Below are 12,111 nucleotides of genomic sequence, written 5' to 3'. Positions count from 1 at the left end.
CTAACAGACCAACAAACGGCTCAGAGACATAAATCACAATGAGAAATCTCCCAGCGTTATGAAGTACTCACAGGACACTACGAAAGAATGCCTTTACCAGTATGCAACGTGTTAATCTGTACAGTCCGCCGAGACCATTACTGAAGAAAACTGAAATGATGATTTAATGGAGGCAGCGGGGTGCAAAATACGGTGACCATGCAAAATGCAGTGAACACATACAAACTCAGAAGGTAGGATAGTATCCTTGCCAAATGTTTGTGGATAGCAACAGGAGTTCAAACAATTTGCAAGTATTTTCTCATTGGGAAATGTTAAGTACTCTGACCTGATGGTAAGAAGGCACAAAAAGCTTTACAAAACTTCCAAATAAACCAATATGCAAAAGTGCTCCTGTTCGATGCACATTTCCCACAAGGGAAATGGAAAGGATCATATTCACATTACATAGAGGTTTAAATTTCCCACAGTGAGAAATTATCGCCGTAGGGGGAAAATAATGTGTTAAAATGTGCAAATGCTAATTCTCTCATGAACATTTTTTACCTACTGCTAAAAAAATATGCGGTGAGCACATTGTAGGCATCAGGCTTAACATTGGAACAGTGGCAGCTGTTAGGGAACGGTGGCGGGGGCAGGTAAAAGAAAAAATAAAGAAAACTTACCTGCTAGTTGCGTCGCCAGACGCCGCCTCTCCTCTGTCGCAGGAAGCACCCAGACTCCCTAAGCCAATGACAACACTAATGCAGCATTTTGATTGGTTCCCCTGAGCCAATGACAATGTTGCAATGCAGCGTTGTGATTGGTGTGAGCGCCGTGGTTCAGCGCTCAGATGGGGTCAGGGAGCCTGTGCATGTTCCCCACCAGGTCTTGTAATGCAGCCTGGTGGGGAGCATGCAAAGCGTGCATGACTGTTTGGCCAGCCAACAGTCATGCACACCGAGTGTGCTCACTACTCCTCCTCCCCCTGGCCCCTGCACTCGCCAGCCCTGCCACTCTCCGCACCTAGGAACGGAAAAATAAAATTATAACTTACCGTAATCATCATTTTATTTGTCCTCTGCACTGCTCTTAAAGCAGTTAGTCGTTGCACCTCCGCCTTAGTGGAGGAGCCGCCGCTGGTTGGAAATCACCAATGGTCATATATTTCCAAGAGTACAGAAATCCTGAGATGCTTTATCAATTGACGAAAAGCAGGAAATGCACTGCATACGAAGAAGGAAGCTAATAGGAATTCGTTTTTTCAATGAAAGGCTTTGTGAATTAGTCTGATAAGAATTGCAGGATCAGGACGAAGAGTAATGAGGCCTCTGAAAGCTTTAACAAATCTAATTTGGTAAGAAGCATTGATAAATCCAATCAGTTTCGCTATGACAATGCTTTGAGGATGTCACTATAGACTGTGCCAATGCAGAATGCTTTCAAATGCAATAGCAAAGACACCAGTGGAGACCAGCCATTTTTAAAACACATTTCTTATACTTTGAAGATGCCTGCCACATTGCGTGATGCAATATGGTATAATGCAAAGCACTGGCCGGGTTAGAAAATGTTTTGATATTTCAAGATGGCCTCTGCGTTGCATCACATCTTACAGTATCATGCAACTTGGTATTAAGATGGCCTGTCACTGCTGTTGATTTTTCAAATGCTAGTGCTTTTTTAAAAAAATGTTATTAAATTATCCTGTATTATTAAAGCCAATAGGAACGGCACGCTTGGAGCAGGACATGGGGGCAGGATAGAGAGATGTGGCAGGATAGGGAAGGGGAGAAAGGGCAAGAAACGAGGTGCTCCAGGGCACCATCAGGGTATCACTAAGCTCATCGGGCACGTGGTGGGAAGAGCAGAGCGAGAGCGCTCTACTAGGAGGAAGAGTGTGAAGAAAAAGATCAGTGGAGGAAAGGTCGAGAGCACACTCTGAAAAAGAGCCAAAGGAAGTAGCGGGACATGCACTCGCATGGATTGCTAAATGGCATGAAACTCAAAAATAGGTCTGTCTCATCATTGGTGGAAGGGTACAATTCAGTCCAACAAAAGAGAAGGTTAAAAAAAGAAAATCACAAGAGGCAGGACACACCTGAAAAGCTATCCAATAAAGAGCTGAGACAGACAAGACAGTCATCCAATCATGAGCAACGGGCTGCAACAAAGCCCAATCTAGGTTGTATTGTATGCAAAGATTCCGTAAACCGCATAAAGAACTGCACCAGCTCAACAGAAGTTATCACCGTTATTTCTTTCTTTAAAGAACTGTTATTTTTGGCTGTGAAGAGCTTTGAATTCATTATATTTAAGCTAAGAAAAAATATTTTAACTTAAACTTGCTCAAACTAGTAAAAGATGCGAAAATAATACTTCTGAGAGTCTAAAAACTGAACTCCGTTGGATTGAAATAAAATGCAAGCCCTTGTTCAGCCACAAGATGGCACTCTGCTGCAAGCCATGATATGATTTAAAAAAATCTCGCTACATTATAGGTCCTACGAAAGCGGAACTGTTTTTTTTTTTTTAAATAAGCAGGAGAGTCCACCTCACCCTTCTGTTTCACTGTTTCCAGTACAAACATCGACCACAAACACATGAACCAACTATCCGGTTCAGACAGCGAAGATGAGGAAGGAAAACTGGTCAGAAAGCAGAAATGACAGAAAAGTTCCCCAGCCAAAAATCCATTCAGGAGGCAGTTTCACGTGACGGTTGATCATGCAGGGCAACGCCTATGAAGCCGACACACATACTATGTATGGTTTGTCACATTTACCGGACTGGTTGCTGGATTTTCGAGCGGTGTAAACAATTCCAGTAATCTGTCATGGCGAGGCTCACAGCTTGAGCCTAATTATTCAGTGGTCGAGAATACAAGATTCGACACGGCAAGAAACGAAGCCCCTTCACACCTCTTACACTGGTTACTTGTGCACAAGAGCGTGTACTCAAAGCTCTGCACTTCCAGGCCTAGACTCTACTGCTTTGAGTCGTGCATAAACCTAGCTGCCATGTCAGGTTACCTTACCGGCGCTCTGCTCCAGGTCGATCCCACTCCTCTCGAGCCACCAGTGTCCGGCTCCTAGCCCTACAACCCCAAGAGACAGCGCCTGCCCCATTGCTGCTGCCTGCTCTGGGCCTTTCCTAAAGCAAGTGAAGGTCAGAACACAACTCAAAGGAACTTGGAAGAAGTCTCCCACCTTCACGAGGGCTTAGGTTTCCAGGTTACACCAGACTGGGGATGACATTAAAAAATGAATTTAATGCCAACATACACACATCTATTAAGATGTAATATTTGTTTGTTAATCAACACTTAAAAGGAAAACAAGGGAAAGTGGTCAAGATGAACCAAATACGCCGATTAAGGCAAAGGGACATGAAATGAGAGGCAAGGTTACATCTAGGCCTGGGCAAGGTTACATTTAGGCCTGGGCAAAGCACTACGCTAGCGTAGTTTGCACAACTTTGCACTACGCAAACTGCGCGTAGCACAGTGCGCACACGCGTAGCATAGTGCAGCGGTCATTTTTTTGCTTGCTCGCGGTCCTCAGCGTCAAGTTGGCGTCCGCGAGCGAGCAAAATGACATCCTGACGAGACTTTCCTCGTTCGCGATCAGCAACATCAAGTTGCCGATCGCGAGCGTGGAAAATAAACCTCCCTGCGAAATTCTCAACGCGGGGAGATCTGGTTTCTCATTGCGAGTGGTCGCGTATGCTCGCGACCACTCGCAATGAGAAACTACCAGTCCGCATTGAGAAAGCTGCCGCTCGAGGAAAAATCTCCTCAAGCAGCAGAAAACTACAGCTCGCACTGTGCAAGATGCCATTTTCAATCATTGCACAGTGCGGACAAGCATCCGGCACTGTGCAATCATTGAAAACGGCATCTTGTACAGCGCAAACATGCTACTACGCAGTTCGCGTAGTGCGAAGTGCACTTTGCGTAGCTTCGCGAAGCACTACTTCGCAAACTACGCCCAGCCCTAGTTACAGCTTCATATAACGTGTGCTATACTGGGGGAGTCTCTTAAAAGCAGTGAACAGGGGACAGAGTCGGGAACATAGATGTAAGGTGTTTTGATTCTGGGAGCACAAACACAGAATAACTGAAGTAGGATCGGCCTTTTTAAAAAAAAAAATTTTAAAGGTCGTCTCTGATCGTTGTCGCTCTGTGGAGGGATCGCCGAGCTTAGTACAGGGGGGATATGAGAGAGGAACTGGGATAACCAGGCAGTCAGTTCAGACTAGGAACCTGGCTTGAACAGTAAACCAACTCCTGATGAAAACTCCACTTCTATATCTGGTTTTAGGCCACTACAATTGCCCCACACCATGGCACCCCAGTGTTATCAATAGTCAATGCTCACTCAAGGCGTAACTTAAACCAGATAACCTACTCGAATTATTAATAAGGATCTGAAATACAATCTGGTGCCCCGGAAGTGATGTGGTGGCGCATGCATGAATGGAATAAATTGCGTTAAGGGGTGGCCATGCGGAAATGCAAGCGAGCAGAGAATATAAGAGGAATTTTCGAAAAACTTCAACAAGAGCCCCAAGACTCAACTGAAGCATTTAATGATTTCGAACTCAGTTCCAGCACATTTCTCCAACACTACTCTAAAACAAGAGAAATTCTTAACTAGACCCTGAAGGGTGGAAAAAAGTACATTCACAACTTGAATACCGCAATGAAGTGCAAGGAGGGATTTCAACACAATCACTATTCGATCTAAAACACATTTTGTTTCTTCCCTAAGAGCAGCAGCACTGCCCTTCAAGAAGTCCAGCTGAACCTGCCAATACTGGCAAGAGCCTGTGAGATGCAACACTAGGGCACGACAAACCAGGCGCTGGCAGCTTGGAATGGGCAAGCAGCATTAGGCTGCTTGTTGACAATGTACACATCAAGACTGAAGTAATTGGTTTTGTTTGGTTATTTGTTTTTTTTTTGTTAACAAATCTCTACCTTTTGAGTAGCTCACTCATCTAGACAGGGGATTTAAGACATTTCTTTGGCAAAGGTCAAATCAACTCAGAGCCTGACTGCTTCTAGAGTAATGCTAAACAAAAATATTTGTGGAACGCACACAAATGCATGTCTGTCTTGCAGGTAATTTCCACCCAGTATTTTGTTTACTTTGCATCACAAACAGCACCAAGAAAGGAGCTGCCCCTCTAGCTGCCTTTATGTATACTCAGTCATGTCAGTGTGTCACCTTACACGACTCCACTCATCACACAGGAAACTACAGGTACCAAATATTGAGTGGTCGAATGAATACTCCACTACACCTAGAAGAGGGGCTATCCAGGGCACAGGTCTTACAGAACTTGTAATGCCTGCACAAGACCACATTACAACAGTTCATTTTAGTGGCCAAGACAAAGAAATGGTCTACTTATGAGCTGGGGCAACAAGGAAACTTAACATTCAATACCAACGTATCATCCGAAAAGTGTGATCGCCTTACCAAAGGTAAGAAGATACAGAGCTAAGGGGTGATCCACACTTAATATCAGCAGAGGGAGAGAACATAATGGTAATTTGACAATAATGACATTTCCCGGAAAGTACAGCACGTGCAGCACCAATTACTTAGTTGTCCTCCCGGTCAACCCACACACTACACAAGGGGCCTCCAACCTTTCGTGTAATAAGAGCGGATTATGTTAAATAAAAATCATTGCGAGCTACTTCTATTATCAACTTTGTAGTGTTGTGACCACATCAGACAAGATTACCAGCAGTGATGACCTCAGTGCATCAGGCAGGGTTGCCAGGATTAATGTAATAAATCTGTCAATTTGGAATGCCTTCACGTAGGCAATACGTGCCAGTCACAGATGCAGTACCCCCGGCACATAAGTAATATCAGTAATAAGTCTCACCACATGATTTATCACTCAAAACACAGCTTTGAATGTATTTAGAAAATCAACAAATTTTCTCCAAATATCAAGCCTATGAGTTCTGAATATACACACATTTTCATCTTCAATACACAATTTTGGTATAAATATATTTAATTCTACAAGCTAGAGGTTGCAATATAGCAGCTGGGAAGCACACAGGAGAGCTACCAAGAAATACCTGGAGAGCTAGCAGTAGCTCGCATGCTACTCATTGGGGAAGCCTGTGTTAGGACAAAGGGGCTTATTACAAGTCTGGCTGTCCACGGACCACCAGACTCGCTGGGGCAGTATTCCGACTGCCCCATTAGGACCAGAGTGGTCAGGCTGTCCTGGGACAACCGCAACTGCCCGAGATCAGAGATCTCTGGCCGTGGCGGTCTTGAGGCCGCAATATGCTTTGCGGGGCTGCTGCGGCCCCCCCCCCCCCCCCAAGCATATTATGAGTTTCCTCACTGCCACACTTTACATGGCAGCGTGACTGCCAAGAAAAGTTTAATATAAACAACAAATGGTCCAAGACTTTTTTGGAAACCACCTAGGAAAAGTTTTTTTTAAATAAAACATGCTTTGTTGCTTGAATAATCAGCACACGGTAATTAATACATAACAAAAAACACTTAAGTATGCACCAGGGAAAAAGACGAGACACCCACTGTTTTTCAGTAGAAAACGTAGTTTTATATATTCTCAAATAGACAAGCGAGGTAAAAACATTACAGAGTATATGAAAAATAAGGAGGTTGCTCGGTGAAAGGGGTGCAAAGAAAATGTGCTCGTGTGTGAAGTAAATGAGAAAGAGAGACTTCAGAGTAAAAGCAATTTAACTAAAGTAGTTTCAACAATTTACAATCAACACTGGCTATTGGTGAAACGTACACCAGTGGTATTTTTTGGTATGTATTAATTACCATGTGCTAATTCATTAAGCAACAAAGCATATATATATATTTTTTAATCTTTTCTGTGCTGTTTTCAAAAAAATGTCTAGGAACATTTGTTGTTTATATTATACTATACCCAGGTCCTTGGACATTGATTGGGTATCCCCATTAGTCTGTAATGGCAATGAAAAGTTTGGCGGTGAGGAAACAAAGTGAGTCCCTACTGGGTTCTCGTGCCTATGGGCCAAGGGATGCAAGCAGGGATCACGATGTGCCTCCCTGTGTGCATGCACCCCAATACCTGCACGGCATAGACTGCAGAAGCGTATGCCGTGCAGGTACTGATGTTGCAGTTCCCATTGCAGTGCTTACGTATAAGCACCACCGTGGGAATGGCAAAGAACCTTCCGCAGTACAGGAGAAAACTCCAAATTTGGCGGGCATTTCAAACATTGATTTGGCAGTGCAGGACCGGGGCGGTTACGCATCGGCAAACTCATAATAAGGCCCTAAGGCTCACAGTTTTACGTTTTTACTGATTTTTCAAGATGAATACAAAGAGAAAGTAATATGTTTTCTGTCTGCATTTAGATTTTTAAAGCAGAAAAAGTCAGTAAATTGGGCTTCTTTTAAGTGACTTTCCATGCGTTTTCATGATTTTGAGGTAAACAGCTAAGAAACACAGCATGCGGAGTTACCTTAAATAATATACCCACACTGGTAACTTTTAGCATTATTTTGATCATATGCCAAGTTATATTTGGCTGCTTAACTTGCTAATATATGACAAACATCAAAGTATTAGTGCATGTTTATCAGTTAAATAAACGTAGTAATATACAATTTTACAACTTCATTTATTCACAAAACAAAAAGGGATAAATACCAATAAGTTAGCCAAAAAATAAATATGGATTAATATATACAGACGTTAAAAAAAAAGAAAAAAATAGTTATTATTAAGGCGCCTGATTTTAGAGTATTTCTTTTACATTTGTGTGTATTTATTCATTTTTGTTTGCTAATTTTATCTGTATTTATCCATATTTATTTAGTGCTCAGTGATTTTTAGGTCTCGCCTGTCGATGCGCATCGAGCAAGCGAGACTATAGGGGCTCATCGACTCTTTATCTAACTTGCAAGGAATCGTGGCGATTCCTTGCAGTGCCCGTGACTTTTAAGCTCAATGCGCATGTGCATTGAGCTTAAAAGCGCGTGCACAGCCGCCCGCATTCCTCCGACACCTTTGAAGTGAAGCTTAGCTTCACTTCAAAGGCCCGGCTTCTTCACACCCACATGCCGCTCTGCCCCGCTCCGCCCCCTCCCCTGAGTCATCCTGCCTGCCCAGACTTCTCCTCCCCCCTACTTACATCCCGCTTTCACTTGTTTTTTGTTCCGACTCGACGTTCCCCCCGCCCCCTCCCGCCACGCAATGCCGAGAGCTTGTTTTTTAATGCCATCTTTTCTCCCCACGCTCTTTGGAGAGAATGCATTTGTGTTTTCTAATTGCTTCCCCTGACTGACGCCTTCCCGGATCATTGCAACCACAGTCACTTGCAGGTTTGCAAAACAGGCTGGGTAAACAAACAGATGACGTGGGCAGTTCAGTGCGATTGTCCAGCGAGTTGATATCGTCCGCAAGTTATTGTCCGCCCTCTGGTGCTTTGGACCACATCCTGACCCTATAGCCCTGAAAAATGATGGTACCACACAAGCCTATTGACCGCATACTGTCTGTGGTGTCTGCCCGCCCGCTCTCCACTCTATCAGGCAGCCAGCCGCACTCCTCCCACACCCCCGCTCCGCCCCCTCACTCTCTCTGCCCGCCCGCTCTCCACTCCATCAGGCAGCCAGCTTCAGGAGAGCAATCTGGAGAGCAATCTGCGGGGTGTCGCCATTTTAGCAGCACGGGCTTTCCCGATCACTGGACACTTACAAATTGGGCAGCAGCATTGAAGGCTTTGCTGCCTTACAAAACCGGCTCAGCGTGGCTGTCGCAACGCAAGTTTCCGTGTCTCCTGGAAGGCATCAAGTGCAATACTCTATTCCTCGTGGAACAGATCCAGCAGGACAGACGAGTACAAGAATAGTAGTTTGTATCAAAAGCATGACCTTCATTACCGCATGATAGCTGGGTGTTAATCAGCATGGCTAAGTCTAATTCCTTACGCACGGTGACATTTCTAATGTAGCTTCAGCGCCATCGGAAGTATAAGGCACTATATCCGTATCATACCATTATCGGCACTACAGGTCTTGTGTTGCGGATTGAGTTTCCTTTTAGAGGAAAGTTTGGTTCTGATTTGCATGTGTGCCAACTGGGGCCTCTGGTCAAGAATTGTAACTTCTGTCATTGCACAGAGCCCTAGAACTTAGGGTGGCTGATTATCTCACAAGAACATAAGAAACTTTACACGAAAAAAACACGCCCTTTTGGCAGGGCCACTGGAGCTTACTTGACTAACTATTTACAGCTGTTGGCTGGAGACTGTCATGTCTGGGTTCATTATGATATTCCGAGCGTTAAAACATACACTGCCAAACGCGCCTTCACATCCTCACCCCCTCATCCTCACACACCCTCACTCACCCTCACCCACCCTCAACCCCTCACCCTCACTCACCCTCACCCTCACTCACCCTCACTCACCCTCACTCACCCTCACTCACCCTCAACCCCTCACCCTCACTCACCCTCACTCACCCTCAACCCCTCACCCTCACTCACACTCACCCTCACTCACCCTCAACGCCTCACCCTCACTCACCCTCAACCCCTCACCCTCACTCACCCTCACCCTCACTTACCCTCAACCCTTCACCCTCAAACCCTCACTCACCCTCACCCTCACTCTCACTCACCCTCACTCACCCTCAACCCCTCAGCATCACACTCACTCACCCTCACCCTCACTCACCCTCAACCCCTCACCTACCCTCACCCTCAACCACTCACCCTCACCCTCACTCACCCTCAACACCTCACTCGCCCTCACCCTCACTCACCCTCAACACCTCAACCTCACTCACCCTCACCCACCCTCACTCACCCTCAACCCCTCACCCTCACTCACCCTCACTCACCCTCAACCCCTCACCCTCACCCACCCTCAACCCCTCACCCTAACTCACACTCACCCTCACTCACCCTCACCCTCACTCACCCTCACTCACCCTCACTCACCCTCACTCTCACTCACTCTCACTCACCCTCACTCACCCTCACTCACCCTCACTCACCCTCAACCCCTCACTCACCCTCAACCCCTCACTCACCCTCACTCACTCACCCTCACTCACCCTCACCCACCCTCACCCTCACTCACCCTCACTCACCCTCACTCTCACTCACCCTCACTCTCACTCACCCTCACTCTCACTCACACTCACCCTCAACCCCTCACCCTCACACAGTGCAATAGGTCTCGGAGCATTTGAGTTAGAGCTTTTACATTTGTTTATGGCTTTTTTTCTTTGTAATTCTTTAGCATTGCCTACAGGAAACAAAAATGCTAAAGATTTACAAAAAAAACCCATAAACAATTCTAAAAGCACTAACTCTAATGCTGCGAGACCTATTGCATTTCCAATGCTTGTTTTACCTGCAATTGGTATATTTCCACAATAACTTACAGACAAATGTTTATTTTTGTTTGAATGTCGGATGGGTTTAAGCCATTTACAGTACAATATAGTCATTTGGAACTATATGCATTGTAGCACAACTTACATCGCTGTACTGCTGCAGTTATTTAAGCTTCAATAGGACCTTTTTAATCTTCCCGGTCCAGCTGCACAGCTATTGACCTAGCACTTATGATCGACAGTTGCGAAGAATCGGCAAAAGGAAAACTATTTTCTGTATTTATCCACACTTAAAAATAAATACAGACAGGAAATAGATGCAGCGCTGAAGCTGCAAGTAAAAGCTCGAGAAAGTAGTGCTGTGTCAAAGAAAGGATGGCCCTGGTATGTTACTGAGCCTCTCAGCAGGTACTTTCCCATCTGGCAGTTTTGTGTTTCTACATTCACATGTTGCGGCCTTTCCCTCGGCCGCAGCCACAGGTGAAGAGGAGAGAGCCACCATCTGTCTCATCACTTGTCAGGGTGCCTTACACCCTCTGGGCCCCAAGGACACAGCAGGGACTAACACCGACCCACCCAGCTGCGCCCCCTTGTCGTACAGAGGAGGGGGATAACAAGGCGGGGTCTGTACCTTGCCCAGGTACCCAGTGGGGCCAGGCAAACACAAACGTATTATGGCCCTTTCCGCAGAGCTGTGCAAATGCTACACGCAATCAAGTTAAACGCAGTTTCCCTAGTGCTCTGAATACGTGGTGGGCAATATAAAAACAAAAACTGTGTTTCACGGCGCAGTACCACCCGGAACTAGAATATGGAAGGGAACTAGTAGCGTACAGGGTACAGCCATCTGCAGCAAGCACATAAAGCCAGCACATAAAGCCACCGAGTTTTGGGGTGTTGGGGATTGCAAGCTTTCGGTTTGTTGACACTAAATACTATCTAGTTGGTAGATAAGCGGGGGGAGAGGGAGGGGAGGGTGCCAGAGGGTGCTAAACTGGAGATTCATCAGTCCAGTGTAGTTAGGGGGGGGGTTTCCAGGGGGGAGAGGGTGGGTGGTGCACGGGGTGGTAGGGGGGGAAAAAACGTGAAATGTCCTCATGGAGTTGTACCCATTCTTTTCGGTTTGTCTCGCTTTAACCACCAGTCATTATTGCCAATATTCATCTCCAAGGGGGGTCCTAGGAAGGAACAGCAACAGAGAAGCAGGGTGGGTCGTAGAGGCAGTAAGGGGCGAGATAGACTGATTGTATGACTAACTTGCAGTTTTTATCCTGGAATGTCAATGGCCTGCGCACTGGGAGCAGGAGAAAAAAGATCTTTCAATATTTGAGGGACTCCCAGGCGCAGGTCATTGTCATACAGGAGTCACATCTTCTCAAAGCCGAAACGGTCGAGCTTCTTAAAAAAGAGAAATGGATTGACATCTTCTTGTGCACTGATCAATCGGCAAATATTAGGGGTGTGCTTTTTATTTTTAAAAAGCAGGCTAAAGCTCAAATTATAGAGCATTTGGAGGATAAAAAGTGGTCGGTGGCTGATTGTAAGGGCTTTGTTGGATGGCCACCCATACGTTTTGGTTGGATACTACGGCCCAAATTAGGACGACCCTTCGTATTTGAATATTATTCAGGATCATCTAGTAGCTTAAAAGGACCCGGTAATTTGGGTAGGAGATTTTAACATTGTTTTGAACCCAAAATTAGATAAATCCGCAAAGTCTAGGGCCTGTGCTTCTTCC

The 12,111-nt window shown here is 45.5% G+C and overlaps 1 protein-coding gene across 1 annotated transcript in view; it reads right to left on the bottom strand.

The window, feature by feature from the left end:
- The window catches only part of ATP6V0B (ATPase H+ transporting V0 subunit b), a 102,020-nt gene that overhangs the window by 58,387 nt on the left and 31,522 nt on the right, over positions 1 to 12,111 (bottom strand). The window lies entirely within an intron of this gene.

This window comes from Lissotriton helveticus, chromosome 1_2 (genome assembly GCF_964261635.1).
Source record: "Lissotriton helveticus chromosome 1_2, aLisHel1.1, whole genome shotgun sequence".
Classification (NCBI taxonomy): Eukaryota; Metazoa; Chordata; class Amphibia; order Caudata; family Salamandridae; genus Lissotriton; species Lissotriton helveticus.
The sequence above is the reverse complement of the archived record's forward strand: the minus strand, read 5'-3'. Positions and strand labels throughout refer to the sequence as shown.